The sequence below is a fragment of the Macrobrachium rosenbergii genome, chromosome 21 (genome assembly GCF_040412425.1).
Source record: "Macrobrachium rosenbergii isolate ZJJX-2024 chromosome 21, ASM4041242v1, whole genome shotgun sequence".
Taxonomy (NCBI): domain Eukaryota; kingdom Metazoa; phylum Arthropoda; class Malacostraca; order Decapoda; family Palaemonidae; genus Macrobrachium; species Macrobrachium rosenbergii.
In genome coordinates, this window is record NC_089761.1 from 66,058,237 (window position 1) to 66,077,072 (window position 18,836).

Here is an 18,836-nt window from a genome sequence, read left to right on the forward strand (position 1 = left end):
CATGCGTGATAAGAAGATTGCCGAGGCGGAAAGAAGATAAAAAGCCCGGCATAACAATAGCAGGAGACGGAAAGAATCTCTCCCTGAAATCAGACATCAGGGTTGGCAGGAGTAAAGTCGGGGGACGAATAATGCATAGTCGAGCAAAACAGAGTAATGCTATGTCTGGTAAGGAAGCGGGAAGGAGGGGCGGGGTGGGGGCGGGGTTGCAGATAACAAGACGGCGGCAGGAATTGCGACAAGTGAAAACATGAAAGCGAGCGAACGTTAAATCAAATGGGAGGGAAGAACTCCGAGACGAGCTATTTGCTTCAGCGCCAACGGCGACCAGAGACAGGTCCCGGGTTTTACCGTCCATAAATAAGAGGGAATCGGCGCGAAAATTGCCGGGAACATTCTTGTGAAGTATTTCGGGAAGTGAAGTGTCACCGAAGGACACCGGAAAGAGGCAGCAATTCGCGAGGCCTTTCATCATCTGTTGTCGCTCTTTGATGTTTACGATTGATGCAACTCTAAAGGGCCGCTTTATTTTTGAGTTATTGATCCGGCCTTTCTTTCATCTCGATATTTTCTGACTCTTGCAAAAGATTCGTCGAGTCCACGATATCTGAGCTCTAAAATACAAATCACTACTGGAACGGGTTTTTCTGGGAAGTGATAGGCACGTACCAAATAGTCAGTTACTATAGTTTTATTTTCTGCAGCTAATTATATAATTGTTCTAAACCAAATTCCACAATGTTAGAGTATCATATTATACTGTGCTTGGCAAGTTTCTTTTTAAAATCGAGGAGAGCAGTGTGTACCTAATATTTTGAAATGATCAAAGCAATGAAAGTGACTTTCATTCAGAAATACCATAGGTAATGTACGATGTATTTAACTGAAAAACTGAACAGATGCGTATCTTCACCAAGGAGTCTGAAAAAGCTGGAAGTCGTGATAATACATCACACAAATACCCGCTAGGGGGTAGTACCGTCAGTGTACCTCATGTGATGGACTGTAGGCATTATTAAAGGTTATTTCCAGTGCCCCTTCGTCTCCCAGGAGCACCCACCTCCTTTCTTCAAGCTTGCTGTCCAACAACTCAAATTTCCTCTTCTCTCTATCGTGCTTAACTTTATAGCCCAATTTTCATAAATCAAAAAGCAAGTCATTCCCTAAATAAAAAAACTTTGTGAACGTTCAGTTAAATATAAAACAAAACTGCGCTGGGTTTAAATAGTGTAAAGTTCTTAGCAAGAAAGCTTCCAAACCTTTTTGCAGGTAAGGGTACGAGGGAAAAGCCACGAAAGACGAAACCATTTCGTTTACCAAGGGACAATTCTCAAGAAATTATTATACTGAAGCTGGTTTCGGAAGTATTCCTGTAAGACTGCTAATCTTCATGGTACCAACTTAAATGATGCCGACGACTTCCTTCTCCAACAAAGTCATTCCTTTGGATTTTACATGTCTGTATACATAACGAAGAATGAAATGAAGACATTTTGCGAGCAGCAATCCGTGACCATTCTGGCAGAAGTATTTCTCAGGTCATGTCAGCTTTTCTTTCCAAAATGCTTCCTTTAAATAAAACAGCCCTTTGTTTTTCCTAAAATCCCTGTTACAGTGCACTCAGTGAAACCACCTGAGAGGTCATTAGAAACTCGTTAAGTTTTCCGCCGGTGATGAGGTTTTGGTTAAGTAAAAAGGGGAAATTCTCTGGACTACACTTTTGCCTCTTTCCCACGCAGGTAGGGGATCAGGATTTTTGTTTCTTTAACTCCATTTTCTTGATTTTTCTGTTTTGTACGTTACATTCAGGAAGTAGAGAATATTGCTTTTAAATTTTCACAAAGCAGTGGTCCAAAATGGTATAAGATCACAGTAAATTGTGTTTTTCATAAACACTCAGATCTGCCTTGTCAATACAGGGATATAAAAAATATACTTAAGTGTCGAAGCAAATTATTTAAGTAATTTACATGTAATTTTTAGCATTAAAAGCGGTGAATCTAATCAGCCAACTATGGTTATTTGGTGCAACTTTGTCATCATAATTTTTCTCGTTATTCCAAGATTTTTTATGTCGACTCTGCCTACGATTCTTGTTTTTGAAAAAATCTAGTGAATCGGTGAACTTTCATATTAAGCAAAAATTGTACTTCATCTCTTTTGCTTCCTTTGCAAGTTAGCCTTGTGTTAAAAAGAAAGAGAGAGGAAATATAAAGTACTTTAAGTAAAAGAGAATTGCTGAAGCCTAAATTATAACAAAATGTGGATCACATATTCACTAGTCATTTTTCTCATCTTCGTTTTTCCTTTTATGCTCCCGGTTTGAAACCAATTTTTTTTTTTTCTAAATATCGACAGGTATTTGCCTGCAAACCAATTCCTATCATTGCCTTTTCGGTGGCAAGCATCGTACAAGGAATGTTTTTCAACTACACGGTTGCTATCATTTCCACCCTTGAGAAGAGGTTTAAGCTGACCAGTCTGCAAATAGGTAATTATGTCCCTGTCTTAGTTTTGCCTCATAATGCAATATGAATAAAGTTTTTGCTCAAATTATACGTTGATGAAAGGCTTCACTTTTTTAAAAAGGAATGTCTGTATTGTAATGAAATTTATAATTTAATTTTCTTGACAATACATTCCCTATCTTTTTCATATGAAGCTGTCATTTTCCCAAGTCTCTAGTGTAATGGCGCATTGGGGAATAAAAACTGTGCAAACGAGCGCGGAATTATATTTCATTCACGTGCAAGGCGTAACAAAAGGAGTTTCCAGGAACCTCGCACATTACAGCCGGTGGTCACGGCTAGTCATTTTTTACATCAATAGGCTTATTCAAGATTGACCCCGTAAGGGGGTAATGCCTCAATGCACCTCTTGTGGTGTACTGTAGGCATTACATAAGTTTCTTTGCAGCATTCCTTCGGTCCCTGCTGCAACCCTTTTCATTCCTTTTACTGTACCTCCTTTTATATTCTCTTTGTTCCACATTACTTTCTACCCTCTCTTAACAGTAGTTTCATTGTGCAACTGCGAGGTACACCTTTAAAACCTTTTTACTCTCAATTTCCCTTTCAACGCTGAATGATCTCATAGTTCCCAGTGTTTGGCCTTTGGCCTAAATCTTATGTTCCATTCCTCATATAACATTGTTCAAGATTGAGCGTTTCGAGATAGAAAACTTAAAGTTTAACGTTAAGACACTAAGGATAGCTTTGTTTAGTGGAAAACTCGAAGTTTAAATTTGTCTGAGACAAAAATAGGGAAAAAATTAATTACTCTACAATGAATACTTGTTGAGAATAGACAGAAAAAAAGAAAATGAAGCCTGGTGCTAAATCATAAGGATAAACAAAACAAAAACTGCAATGGAGGGAGGGAAACAGATCAGGATAGACAGTTTTAACTTTGAGTAACAAAAGGACTCCTGATGCTGTTCCAAATCTCACTTCCACCTCCAGGCCGCGCTGGTGGGCCACACGGGATAAGTCTTAGACAAACTGATCTTTCTTAACTGTCAAAATCTGTTGCAAAAACTTGTCATCATCTAAGGTTACAATTGTGGTAATAGTCCATTTGCTGCCCCATTGAATTCTATTGGGAACCTATGAATTTTCTATAGTAGTAGCCTACATGGTTTTATATTTGATATGCAATCTTAAGGGTATTCCAAGGTGTCTGAGATGGGTTGTCAAAATAACAACCTTGGGCATTGTTTTCTACGTACACATTTATGCCGCCATTATCTCAAAACCTATTTTCACAAATATCGTTTTACCGGGGAATCATAATGAAAATATTTTGGTGTTCAAACCCATGTTTTCAAGGGCAAGGATTAACATAAAGCCCTTAAATGTGTTTTCTTTTGCATATTTAGTATAAAAATGAATACCTCATGTATGTAATAAATGACTACATAAACAGCTATAAAGATAGGAAAAGGTAGGTTGAGAGGTATGACGTTATCCCCAGAGCTTGTTAGTGAATGGATTGACTCATATCCCATTTCTGCTCTCCTTTCGGATGCCATGGAAAATTTATATTCAGAGCAAGACTGTACATCATTAATGCAGGTGAAACATAAAGAAGAAGGTAAAAAAAAAAACTTGAATCTGAAGATCGTTCAAGGACTGCTGCTGAATTAAATAAACATTCCCAGCCACTTGAACTTGACAGTCCCTTATTGTTTAATATAGTGAGTGGTAAAGTTGCACCAAGCGAAGTCAATGTACATGATGCACTGCAAGTTGGGGAGAAAATGGTAGCATCATTCCGTAATTCACTACCATCTGGATTTCACTAAAAAATTTCGAACTCAGTAAAAACTGTGAAGCAGCTAAAGCTTGGCACCAAAGTGGGAGACCAGACCGTTTTTGACTTGGAAACCATTTTCTTACGCCTTCTCATGATAGGACAACAGCGCCAGCTGGAATTGGAAAACACTTTTCAGTATGAATTATGTGCAGTCCCATCATCTCTTATTGATGAGTATGGTTGCTTACGCAAAGGCACTAAATTTCCTCTTACCAAACTTCTTGGTGTTCTACAGCCTAGCTCACCAGCACCCAATATTATCATCGTGGATGCGCAACAGCTTCTCTATCATATAACACGGCCTCATGGTGGTGATGTAACTGTGCTTGTTGACAGCATAGAGAGTTACCTCTCTAAATACCCCCAAACATTGTGAAAAGATACTGGTATTTGATAAGTACGATGACCTTTCAATTAAGGACCATGAGAGACAGAGACGTGGTAGTGAAAGTACTACAAGCTACAACCTTACCCTTACCAGTCAACTCCCCAGTAGGGATGCCATTATGAAGAACAAAAACAACAAAAAGAAGCTTTCAACATTAATATCCTCTATCAGCTTTGGCAGTGATATAACTTTAGAGAGTCAAAGTAGTGGTGCCTTTTTACACGAGAAAGCTGATATTACAATGATCACATACTTGCTACAAGTAGCAGAAAGCAACAAAATAATCAGAGTTCTTAGTAATGGTACTGATGTGCTGGTTCTGATAATTTACTGGGTTTGGAAAGCTGAATTGCATTCAAAATGTGAAGTCCTAATGGACTGTTGGAATGGAGAAATCATTAATATAAATGAGACTTGTAAAAAGTTGGGTCCTAAATGTCTGCAGTTGTTGGGCATGCATTCACTGACCGGTTGTGATAATATATCATATCCATTCAGTAAAGGGAAAATAAGTGCTGTAAATATCTTGCTGTCAGGAAATTTCCCTGTATTGGATGAATACTTGGTGAGGAAAATGCTACCGAAAATGATCTTAAGAAAGCAGGACAGGAATTCTTTGCAGCATTGTATGGTATGCCCCAGGGATCTCGATGAATGCAGCCCGCCGTAAGATGTACACAAGAAAAAAAGGAAAACCAATGCGAATCATGGCCTTGCCTCTCAAAGATGCCAACCTGTTCCTCCATGTACAGAGAGCACACCCTCAAATGATATTATGGAAAGCGGCTGATCAACCAGGACCCCCAACAGTAGATATTGAAAAATTTGGATGGAATGTGAAAGATAAAACACCATCCCCTGCTATTGCTACTATTCCACCAGCCCCTCCTGGCTTGATAGACGTACTTAGTTGTAGCTGCAAAGCAGAAGGCAAAGCTTGTAGTTATACAACTTGTTCTTGTCACAAAAGTAAAATATCTTGCAGTGTGTACTGCGTGTGTGGGGTTGTGGATGGATGTTATAACCCTTTTCTGACGAAACTTGATCAGCTGGAAGAAACTGATGGTTCTGATATCTCTGATGTTGATGATAATTAGTTAGAATAAATAATTTTCTTGACTTTCGTCTTGCTTGCAAGACTCGTCAGCATGTTTGTCTTAGCCATTTTTCATGTCTGTCTAAGCTTTTTTTCTTATCTATGTATAGATTAGCAATGTTCATGAAACACACTACATATGTATTTTTAGAGTAATTTTGGCCTTGCAAAGTACGTTATTACCTTAGAATTGTTAATAGCTTACAGTAGTGGTCTATTTTTATATGTTCTTATGAAGTATAGCCTATCTAGTAAATTTTCAGTTTTAGCGAGGGTGAGATCTGTTTTGTTTTGGATCAATTTAAATCCATTTTACGTAAAGAATTTGTCATTAACATACTAGAAATGCAAGATACAATATATTTAATGCTTTTATCTTCATCCTTGACCTCAAAAACATGGGGTTAGGCACCATTATCTTTTCATTTCCATGCTTAGATCCAGAGTTATTGAGAAAAGTTGTTTTTTCCCTAATGGCGGACTTTTTTTGCCTCATAACAAAAGTTGCCCAAGGTCGTCATTTTGACAACCTCTCTAAAATATCAAGAAAACACCCAAAGAATGCAAAGAACCCAAGAAACCTTGTGCTTTAGAACATTCATAGGTTCACTATGTTGGCAACTCGACTATAAGCTTGTAAAAGATATAGAAACAGAAATAGGTCAAGGAAGGGTTGAGGATCTCTAACAGTCGATAGTGCTACCTTCTCTACACACCTAGAAGGATTATATTTGCATTACCTTTTTTAAAACAAAAAATCATTCCTGATGCTCAGAAATTATCATTAAATCGAGATAATACAAATAAGTTCACAGTCACTAAGTCTTTTTCATTTTGTAGTATCGTCACCAATTGGCGGGGAAAATCAAGAAAAATTCAGACAAAGCAGAATGTTTTGAAGTCCATTCTATATATATATATATATATATATATATATATATATATATATATATATATATATATATATATATATATATATATACATACATATATATATATATATATATATATATATATATATATATATATATATATATATATATATATACATACATACATACATACAACATGCATATATATATATATATATATATATATATATATATACATACTATTATACATACATACAACATGCATACACATATATATATATATTTTATATATATATATATATATATATATATATATATATATATATATATATATATATATATATATATATATATATATATATATATATATATATATATGGTCAAGAAAGTCATATTTATTCAATTCCAACGTTTCGAAGCCAACCAGCAGGCATCATTTTCAAGCTACAAGTAATAATACCTAATGAGTACAATAAAATTAAGTGACAAATGTTAAAATATACAATATAAGTTACATTAGAACAAACACAGTTAAAAATATGAATAAGGAACAACCATTGAGTGTGGAGGCAGAGGAAGGACTGACCAAAAACGTCAACAGTTCATGAGAGATAAAGAGGTGTAGACGTGGCATGGGTGTTCAGTGAAGGGACCAGTTTTCTAATAAACAATGATTCATTAATTGTTAAAAGTTTATGATTACAGGCTCTGCCCAAAACCTTAAAGTCTTTTAGTGAATAGAGTATTTGCATTTATCGGCATGATCCCTTATATTGGAAAATTTGGGATTTGAAAGTTTAGTGCCAGTTCTATAGCTGACAACTCTATGACTGTCGAATCGAACATTAAGTAACCTATGTGTTGATTAAATATAGGTTCCTCGATTACATCGAGGACAAGTAAACTTATAAATAATACAAGAGGTCATTAAAGGATCCAAATGGTCTTCAAAGCTGAAAATCTACCGATATTCAGTGGGTTTGTGGCTATAATTTTGATTTTCACGGCAGGGAGATGACGGTATATTAGGGACTGGAGTTCTTTATAAAAGATTATGTCGTGAATAAAAGGAAGACTGGAATAGAAAGGTAGTTTAGGAACGTGAGGAGTAGGATGACGTGGAACAAAAATATTATTTAAAAATTTAGAGACGTGTTTAAAGAGTAAGTGGGTGGGGGCAAGCAGTTGCTGTTAAAGTATTTTTGCAGGAACGTGTTTTCATTGTGGAAAGCTTGCCAACTAGAGGATAAAGCAAAGGCTAGGTGAAGCATGGTTAATAAGCAATTAATCTTAAAATCAAGAGAACAAAAACTATAAAAATTTGTACCAAGACCAGTGAATGTCTTTTTTCTAAAAACAGAAGTAGCGAGGCCTTGAGAGGATCGTGTTATTAAAATATCTAAAAAATGTAACTCGTTGTTAGTCTCGTGTTCAATCGTGAATTTAATATTAGGATGAAATGAATTAATGAAAGCTAAAAACCTCTCGGTGTCAAACTGACTTCTAAAAAGTGCGAATGTGTCGTCCACATACTGCTTATAAGATAGTGGATGGTAACTAAGGGGACAAGTATCAAGCATGTGCTCTTCCAGCGAGCACATGGAGATACTGGCGCAGATGGGTCCTACGGTTGGTCCTTATCCATATTTTTAACTGTGTTTGTTTTAATGTAACTTATATTGTGTATTTTAACATTTGTCACTTAACTTTATTGTACTAATTAGGTATTATTACTTGTAGCTTGAAAATGATGCCTGCTGGCTGGCTCCGAAACGTTGGAATTGAATAAATATGACTTTCTTGACCTGTTGGTGTGCTTCCCCTGCCTTCATTGTGTGTGTGTATATATATATATATATATATATATATATATATATATATATATATATATATATATATATATATATATATTTGTATATATTTTAGTTTAGAACAGGATAGACGGTGGCTGTGACCACCCAATTAAGGATTTTCTTTTGTTTCAATCTTATCTACTTTGAAGCCTGTTCAGTAATGTTCCTGCTGAAGACTTTCTCTTATTGCAGGTATAGTCCTCGCTGGTAACGACATATCGGCTATCATGTTCGCCCCCTTTCCTCGGATATTATTTAAGTTTCCGACACAGACCTAGATGGTTAGGCTCAGGTATCCTCATGACTGCTACTTCTTGTTTTATGACTGCCCTTCCTCACTTCATATATGGTCCCGGGGAGGTAATTGAGGAAGAACTGGTCACCGAAGTCGAAGCCAGAAGTAATGGCAGTGAATGTTATCGCGCTACAGGTACGAGGGAGAAGAGAAACGTTATTCAGAGGTTTCTATACAGATATGTGCTTGTATTTTCTCTCCCTAGTTGTCTGCCAGTTGTAAACTTTGATAACGTAAGTATTTTGTATACTTTAATGAGTCATCTGATGAAGAGTGGCAAGTTCTGCAATAAGGGCTTGTAATTAATCAAAGGCAAGCTAAGTTACAGGTTAAATTAGTCCACAATGTCATATTGAAATACATTTTTAAAAGCACATCTCTTCGACTGAAACACGCTCTTTTCTATGTTCTCCTTATTTATCTTTTAGATCATCCTTGCATTTTAAACGACTCAACGTTATAGTATTGTATGAAACACCAACATACTTATAATTTGAGACTACATAGTTATAATATTATTTTGGATAGTTCATTTGTGACCGGATTGGAGTCACTTCAGTATCGCCTTTCAGAGACGGAGGGTTTATGCGGCTTCGGGAGTGAGGAAGACCCGTGCTCTGGGCTAGAGGACGGGGGAGAAGAAAAGTTGTACTTCTTGGGACCGTTGGTCATTATTTTTGTCGCTCAGTTCATTGCTGGTATATCTATGAGCGTCTTCTTCTGCTTAGGTGTTAGCTATGTGGATGATAACGTTAGCAAAAAGACTACGTCAGTTTATTACAGTAAGTGTTCCTGATTTTAAAGCTAAACCATTGCATTTTGCGAGGAACTGAAGGAAATTTTTTTTTTTTTTTTTTGTTAATGAGCTTACTCAATGATATTAGATTTGTGCTTGGAAGTTGTTTGAATTTATGTACCACTTGCTGAGTCAAACAGTATGTAACATATGGATATCCGTGTCAAACAGTATGTAACATATGGATATCCGTGTCAAACAGTATGTAACATATGGATATCCGTGTCAAAGAGTATGTAACATATGGATATCCGTGTCAAACAGTATGTAACATATGGATATCCGTGTCAAACAGTATGTAACATATGGATATCCGTGTCAAACAGTATGTAACATATGGATATCCGTGTCAAACAGTATGTAACATATGGATATCCGTGTCAAAGAGTATGTAACATATGGATATCCGTGTCAAACAGTATGTAACATATGGATATCCGTGTCAAACAGTATGTAACATATGGATATCCGTGTCAAACAGTATGTAACATATGGATATCCGTGTCAAAAGTATGTAACATATGGATATCCGTGTCAAACAGTATGTAACATATGGATATCCGTGTCAAAGAGTATGTAACATATGGATATCCGTGTCAAACAGTATGTAACATATGGATATCCGTGTCAAACAGTATGTAACATATGGATATCCGTGTCAAACAGTATGTAACATATGGATATCCGTGTCAAAGAGTATGTAACATATGGATATCCGTGTCAAACAGTATAACATATGGATATCCGTGTCAAAGAGTATGTAACATATGGATATCCGTGTCAAACAGTATGTAACATATGGATATCCGTGTCAAAGAGTATGTAACATATGGATATCCGTGTCAAACAGTATGTAACATATGGATATCCGTGTCAAACAGTATGTAACATATGGATATCCGCTTCTAACAAATGCATTGATGGAATTGTTTGATGTAGGCTATCATTCATTTTCTTTCAAGAACACTGAGCTCGTTACACTTTCATAGGGACTCGAGCAGTTCACTCTCTGAAGCCGGTGATGAGAATGGTATTCAACTGCTCTCCAAGGTTCTCGGAGAGGATATTGTTTCCCTGAAACTCTATATTTTAGGGCAGCTTTTTACCAGTTATTATTATTATTCTATATATAAAATTTTCTAAATGTAAGGTAGGACGCTATTAAGACGTAGGTGTAGATGAGTCAATTTTTCACGAAAAATTTAAGCTAGAAATTTTCCCCATTTTAGAACAATTTTGTTCCGACGCCGATGTTACGTTAATCAGTATATCAGTCAACCAACTATTTCCTAAACACTAGAATCTGTCCAAGATCGAGGTAACTCATTCATGACTTCGGTCGACAAAGGCTCAATGAATATTTCTGGAAACGGTCTCCTCCTCCACCCACCCACAACCAACTCCCACCTAGTTAATGGACTGAAGTTGCTTGCTGGTAAAGTGAGGTTGTTAACTACTGAGCAACTGGGGTTTTATATATACTGTATATATATATATTTATATATATATATATATATATATATATATATATGTGTGTGTGTGTGTGTGTATGTCTGTATGGGTATGTGTGAAAAGTCCAAAACTTTGTATCACTTACTATTTTGAGACTATTTGCTCGAACGATTTATCTACAACAGACGTCAATTAACGTAAACTACTCCGTCACCTTCCAGGTACATTCCTACTGTTGAAGACACTCGGTCCTGTACTAGGATTTCTTTTAGGAGGAATGTGTTTGGAATACTGGATTGTCCCAGATAAGACTCCGGGCTTTTCGACTAAGGATCCTAGATGGCTCGGCGCTTGGTGGCTTGGTAAGTGATACAGCTGCTTAAATTAAGAACATTTTCCTTGCAGATATTTCATAGAAAAACATCTTTCAGAAATTATTCACCATTAGCGTTTCGTTTTTATAATTATGATTAGTATAGCAGTAGTAAGGCTTTGAATTAATTTTAAGAACATACACACACATTCATACGCACGCACACACACCCATGTATATGTGTGTGTGTGTTCGTGTTTGTGTGCGTGCGAGTTTGTGTGTGTGTGTGTGGTGTGTGGGTGTTTATGTAAGTATGCAAAGAGTCACAGAGAGAAAGAGAAACAAGCAGAAGTGTATTTAAAAACAACAAAGAGAAATGAACTGGCTGGTTGAACTGACGAAATAAATGAGGAACTAAGGTCACATTGTATCTATATTTAGCGTGCATACACAGAATTTCCCAAAGAAATTAGAAAAATGTTAAATGCACAGAAGATTAAGATTATTTATACCTATCAAGGAAATCCTGACAAATTAAAACCGTGAAAGAGTTGTCATAGTTAATTCCTGTAGCTCGTAAGACGAAGATGAGATGAGAGAGTTTAGGTGTTGGGAGTGAAGAAAATTTCAGATGAGCACGAAATGGGCGCTGAGGTCTGGGTTTTGCAGGAGGCCTTTTGAAGTTTTATTTTCTTCTTTACATTCATTCGTATTGTTATGCAAGGACGTTTGCTGCAGCTAATGAAATCTCCAAATCAGGAAAATTACCTGCTATGAAATTTAGTATTCGTGTTTCTCTACAAGATATGTTGCCAATACCATTTGCTAATTTGGGATTTACTTTGACATTTTTGTCCTACTGAGAATTGAAGTGAAAATTATATGGCAAACATGTCAACAGCAAAAAAGTGAAAAATGACTGTAGAAAGTTACCCAAGCACCGTAGCTAACATAAATCTGAGAACTGACGGTTCGAAGTGTAATGAGAAAGTAAAATGAAGTGCAAAGTTATATTCCTGAAAAAGGATTTAACTTTATTTATGCTCCTCTCCAAATATGAAGTTTACTAAAGCTTTAACATCTGGCCTGGAACTGATCAGTCCAAACAGGGAAAGAGACAGACCACAAACTTGAGATATAGAAGCCAACTCTTGACGGCAATTGCTTCGGACAGCAAGAAGATAAATAAATAATAATAACGTTCTACCATGTAAATGTAACTTTTATGAATAACAGGTTCTGTATATCAGGCCAGCTTTGCTAATAAAAAAATGCTTCTTTTTTAAAAAAAATGTCAATATAAATTTATATTTAAGTAGTTATTACCATTTCAAGTAAAAACTGAATAAAAATCAATATGATTTAGTTGCAGTTCCAGTGCCTGACGCTTGGTTTTAGCAAACACAAAAATATTCTCTTTATCTCAGAACAGGAAACCAAAAACAGTCATGGCATGGAAATACAAACATAGAAATCAGATAGTTTTTTCACTTCTAGTGCGTAAAAAACCAACGTTTAGTGGTTGACCCATGAGATTGATTTCATTAGTGTCTATGCAATATAATTTTTTTAAATTCTAAAATTTTTTCTATTACATTGTTCAAAACTAATAACTTAATACAACCTTGGAACAAGTCTAGTTCCGAATAGTTTAGTTCAGTGGTTCTCAGACTTTTCTGGAACATGCACCCTTTCACCGTAAGTCAGAATGTTATTCCACCCTTCCCCTTTTCCAAATTTGTCTGTCTTAAAAGGTGCATTCCAAATAATATGCAACAAAATACTAACACAAACACGCAAGCTAGCGGAGAGAAAGCCCAGCGTGACCTCTCAGTAGTGGGGACAGATGCACACTGCGTTTTTTGTGTGGTCCTAGAGCCAGTTTGAGCCTGCCAATCTGTGGTCACAATTCCCCCCTGAAACTCTGCAATTGCCCCTCCCAGGGGGGAATTCCCCCCTGGTTGAGAACCACTTGAACTTTAGTTGATCGCATAACGGGTAAACAATGGAATAAACTTATTAGCCAATCCAGTACCCCATCCAGTAGTAAAGGAATCATGGTTAATTTAATTTTTTTTTATATATAGAAACTGTAGCTTTGTCTTTCAGAATGAATGATATAAAGGATTTATTTTTATGTTTGTGACTGCAGTAATGAAATTTCTTGTCATTAGCTTTTTTGTTATTTCTATTAACAATTTACGAGATAATTCTTCACAATAACACTGTTTTCATTTATTTTTCAACTGAAATGAAATGGTTTTAAATAAGACTGAATGTTCCTTATGTGTTAAATTAATGTTATTGGATCTTTTTGTTTTCTTTGTTAATGTTCATAATGTTTGACCTTGTTTTTTCTTTGCATAAATTTCTTTTCTTTTCCTTCCAGTCTTGCCCCACGTTTAATGATTTAATTCTTTCGTATTACATTTAATTTTCCACTCTAAGTGATTTCATGTTAATTTTTGTGACGTGAACTATATTTCCATCTTAAATGTCAGAAGATGAAAACAATACCATCAAAACTGTCACCAGTTTACTTACGCAGTGTTTATCTATTATCTATCTAATTTATTCATCTTCATCTATCTATCTATCTATCTATCTAAGTTATGACTTACTGATGTGGAAGTTTGAAAATTTTGAAACACTCTTTTCAGGTTCTCTAGCTTTCACTCATATGTCAAGTCTTACACCTCTTAGAGACAGTATTAGGGTTACTCAATAACGTAGAAACTTCAAGATGACCTAAAGAGTGAATTTCAACATCGCTGCGTTTAAAAATTAGGAAGCCCTTTTCGAAAGATATGCCCAGCAACACATTCAATTGATCCGACGTAGCAGGAGAAAAGGTGCTGTGCCAGACGCATTGAATATGGGATTTATGTCCATTTTTCTTCGGCAATAGCCCTGTTTCCTTTGGACGAACTGTCAGATATATCTAGAAACGAACAACTTTTCGAATTTCTAATTAAATATAACTGTATAACGTTCCTACTCAGATCTGTTCAGTATTCTTGCAGCACAACTGTTCAAAACAGTTTTGAACAGTTGTGCTGCAAGAATACTGAACAGATCTGAGTAGGTACGTTATGCAATTATATTTAGTTAGAAATTCGAAAAGTTGTTCGTTTCTAGATATATCTGACAGTTCGTCCAAAGGAAACAGGGCTATTGCCAAAGAAAATGGACATAAATCCCATATTCATGCGTCTGGCACAGCACCTTTTCCCCTGCTACGTCGGATCAGTTGAATGTGTTGTTGAGCATATTTTTCGAAAAGAGCTTCCTAATTTTTAAACGCAGCGATGTTGAAATTTACTCTAGGTCATCTTGAATTTTCTACGTTATTGAGTAACCCTAATACTGTTCTAAGAGGTGTAAGACTTGACATATGAGTGAAAGCTAGAGAACCTGAAAAGAGTGATAGACAGAATTTTCATACTTCCACATCAGTAAGTCATAACTTAGATAGATAGATAGATAAATAGATGAAGACGAATACATTGCGTAAGTAAACTGGTGACAGTTTTGATGGTATTGTTTTCATCTTCTGACATTTAAATGAAAATATAGTTCATGTCGCAAAATTAACATGAAATCACTTGAGTGGAAAATTAAATGTAATACGAAAAATTAAATCATTAAACGTAGGCAAGCCTGAAGGAAAAGAAGGCAAAATTTATGACATTAACAAAGAAAACAAGATCCAAACATTAATTTACATATAGGAAAGCAAAAATAAAAACAGTATTATTGTGAAGAATTATCTCGTAAATTGTTAATAGAAATGACAAAAAAGCTAATGTGTTAGTGAAGGACTTAAATGGAAGAAAAATGGAAGAAAAATGGAATAAATGGAAACATGAAAACAAAGTCTTAACTCATTATTCCTTCAAGTTGTTCATCTATTTATACCATAAAATAATTTCATGGATTTAAAACCATTCTTCGTTCCAGATATCCTATAGTATAATCGAGAAATGAGAAGAATGGCTGAGTGCAGAAATGTGCTGATGTGAGCAGATATTGCACACATTTTGCAGCTCCAGCACCAAACACATTGGTGTGTTCAACTGTGCATTATGTGACAGGATAATAACAAACACGCCGATAAGTAAACATTACAATATAATATTTCTTTTGCTTGAAATGGGAACGTAATTTTAATTTAGAATAATTTAAATTATTCTAAATGCAAAAGCTGTCCAATGACTACAAGAGGAAGAGCTCGATTTTAGTTCTTCATTTAACTAGCTTTTGTTTTCAATCAAAATTAAAATATAATCTTGGTAAAACTCAATAAAACTTTCGTCTGTCCTTTTCCAGGGTTTCTGATTATTGGCAGCGCTCTGATCGTGATTGGTATTGGCTTCGCCTGCCTCCCTTTTCAACTGCCGGCCACACTTATGAGAGAGAGAAAAGGAAATTAATGAATTTGAACGTGAAGGACGAAAGGAGGAGAACGGCAAATGATGCCAAGTATATTGACAATTTAATACAAGAGGGTCAAAGACAAGTTACTAAGCCAACGCTGAAAAGTAAGTTATACAAGATTTCATCATGTTATTATTAGTGGGTTTCTATCTTTGCCTACGAACATATCCATGAAAGAACTTTCATTTTATCTGATGATATAGAACCAGTTCTGAATCCCTGCGGATGCAAATCCTTGAGTGAATCCTTAATAATCTCCTGAAAAGGTCAGCACTGGGCTAAGGACCCGTTCATCAGATTCGGCTGGCTTATCAAGATTTCAGTCTCTCAGGGAGCAGCCGTGAATGGGACACGAACATTTCATTCAACTTTACGATAGAATTTTTATGAATCATCTTTCCGTGGTGTACTGATGGCTATATCTAATGATATTAGCAGTCGTTTGGATTAGGATCAGTTCTGGCTGGGAGATACTGTTCAGCATTACATGACTTCATCACTCAAAGATTTGCGAATTTATCCGAAAATATCGGACATAATCTGTTAATCAAAATAAATTTGTAACAGGTGGAAGAAAATGTTGCATTTTAGAGAGATGAGATTACTGATAATCTTTTATTTGGCATATGAAAGGAATACTAAGAAAATAGAAAACAAATATAGGGATACCTTAAAAATAATGAAACTACTTTAGTACACCATCCATATGATTTTCTTTTCTATTTTCGAAGACATGATGAGAGTAACGAAAAAGCTGTTCGGGAACAAGATCTGGCTGGCCAATGCTTATAACTTATCGGTGTTTGCAATGGCTGCAAGTGGCTACAAGATCTTCATGCCAAAGTACATGGAGAATCAGTTTCGTCAGAGCGCCAGTGATGCTAACTATTACATAGGTGAGAGAGAGAGAGAGAGAGAGAGAGAGAGAGAGAGAGAGAGAGAGAGAGAGAGAGAGAGAGAGAGAGTTTAGGGGCTGGGTCTCAAATCCCATAGTATTAGAGAGAGAGGGAAGTAATGGGGCGGGGATTCTCAGATCAACGAAACTGAATAAGATTATAATTTCTAAATTGTAGCCATGACAAAAGATAATTTTTTAACTGTACCATGACTCCTCTTTTTGTAGGATAACCATATTTTTATTTATTCAAGTCTAAAAAAATGTGTTATTCAGAGACATCTAATTTCAGTGTTGTTGTTCGATTAAGGCTACCTGCTACCAGCATTTGGCCCTTGCTTTTTTCAGGCAGCCAAGTGGTCTTATGTAGACCAGTGGTCTTACATAGTATGATTAACCTTTTATATCAAAATTAATTAGCATCAGTTTATCAGTTCTGATAATCAGGCAGACGACAGGTTTAAATTTCTGTTAATCAATCTTGCCTTCAATTCATAGGAGCGGTCACTCTGTCAGCAACTAGTCTGGGGACGGTGATTGCTGGGGCCGTGCTGAGGTTCGCAAGGCCCGGTCCTCGAGTCGTCATTGGGTTTAACATCTTCGTTACGATTTTATTCTGTTTTCTCTATCTTCTGAAGATGTTGGTCAAGTGCCCTCCTCTTGAGGCATCTGGGTCACCTTTAGACGGGTAAGACATCTGGACATTTGGTAGGGATCATGATTAGACTGTTTTTCATGAGACTGAAGTTCTTCTCTGGATCCTGGTTAAATCAAAGATGATAATACGGCCACAAAAAGAATGACAAAATTAGCATTAGCTACAGGAGTATTAATAGTCTCCTTAATAGTTGACACTACATCTTGCTGAGTCATTATTACAAACGTGACTTTTTTAATATTCACAAATATTAGGTCACGAATATCGTTTAATAACTTTGTTAACTTCACCATACCTTGGGTATAACTTACACCCAAAGGGAATTTTCATTGATAAGTGCTGCTGGGTGGCCAAAGTCACTGTCGTTATTTCTAAACCAAAGACCCAGGATCGAATCCTGGCCGACGCAGAGGCCTTGTCAGTTATAATTTTCTTTGGGTATAACATATTCCCAAAGTATAATCAATTCAATATTAAACGATATTTTTTAGCTTAATATTTGTGAATGGGGATAAGGCAAATTCCCAGAGCTATTCTGCTGAATACATTCAATTTGGTATCTAGCTGGTTGTTGGTCAACTCACTACAAATGTGGTGCTTTTTAGACGACTCATCACATATGATGCTTGTGTCGGAGATGGGGGATTGCTGCTACCTGTCTGGCAGCATCTCAGGTGTCTCATTGGGGGAGGCCGTACTGAAGGTGCGCTCTTGCTTGTTTACAGTGAGTTTCCTTTGAATAACTATGGGAGGAGGAAACGTTCTTAAGGGACGTTTAGATAAGGGATATCACCCCCTTCTGAGGCGATGTTAGCCTGGGGCACTGTTGATAATTTCAGTCGTTTTAATCAAATTATGCCTCGTAAGGGTGCCCTTATGAGTAATGCAGTAATGTTCGTGAATGGGTCCCGTCTGGCAGGCGTTTTGAAAATTGAATGAATGTCCTCCCAATGTAAGAGCGCAGGTATCACTCATAAGGGCACTGAAACTTGTAGACAACATTCCTCTTCTTCATTTTCTCTGAAGGGGGGCAGGGTACTCAGCAAGAGAAGGCTGACATCCCTAAAGTCTTGTAATAAATAATAAGCTTAATGTTTTGTGCAGTCAGTAATTGACTTACAACAATGATTGGCTGGTTGCTTTCCCTCTCCTCCTTTGGTTTTGCTCATTTAATGTAAATTATTTGACCACAGTAAATTATACTGTAATCTCTTCCCCACTGGAGACGTGATGACAGACCTTACAAAACACGTGGTTTATACACTGGATGGAAGTGCTGAGTGAATGTTCTTCGGAAAGTTCGCTTTACCCAATTCCTGCTGAAGAGTAACTTGTTATTGAACAAACAGAGACGATTCTCTAATTGACACAGCTTGAAAGACGGTCCCTAAAATGACACTAAATTAAAATCTCAGTGGAAATATTGATAATGCACGGCCTGTGGTAGCATAGAAGATTGGACTTTTC

At 36.3% G+C, this 18,836-nt stretch overlaps 1 protein-coding gene and 1 pseudogene across 1 annotated transcript in view; both read left to right on the forward strand.

Annotated features, from left to right (window-relative positions):
- LOC136849639 (solute carrier organic anion transporter family member 74D-like) overlaps positions 1-18,836 on the forward strand; it is a 56,688-nt gene that overhangs the window by 14,621 nt on the left and 23,231 nt on the right. The gene's annotated exons all lie outside the window — the stretch shown is intronic.
- Positions 2,196-14,107, forward strand: LOC136849648 (solute carrier organic anion transporter family member 74D-like; annotated as a pseudogene).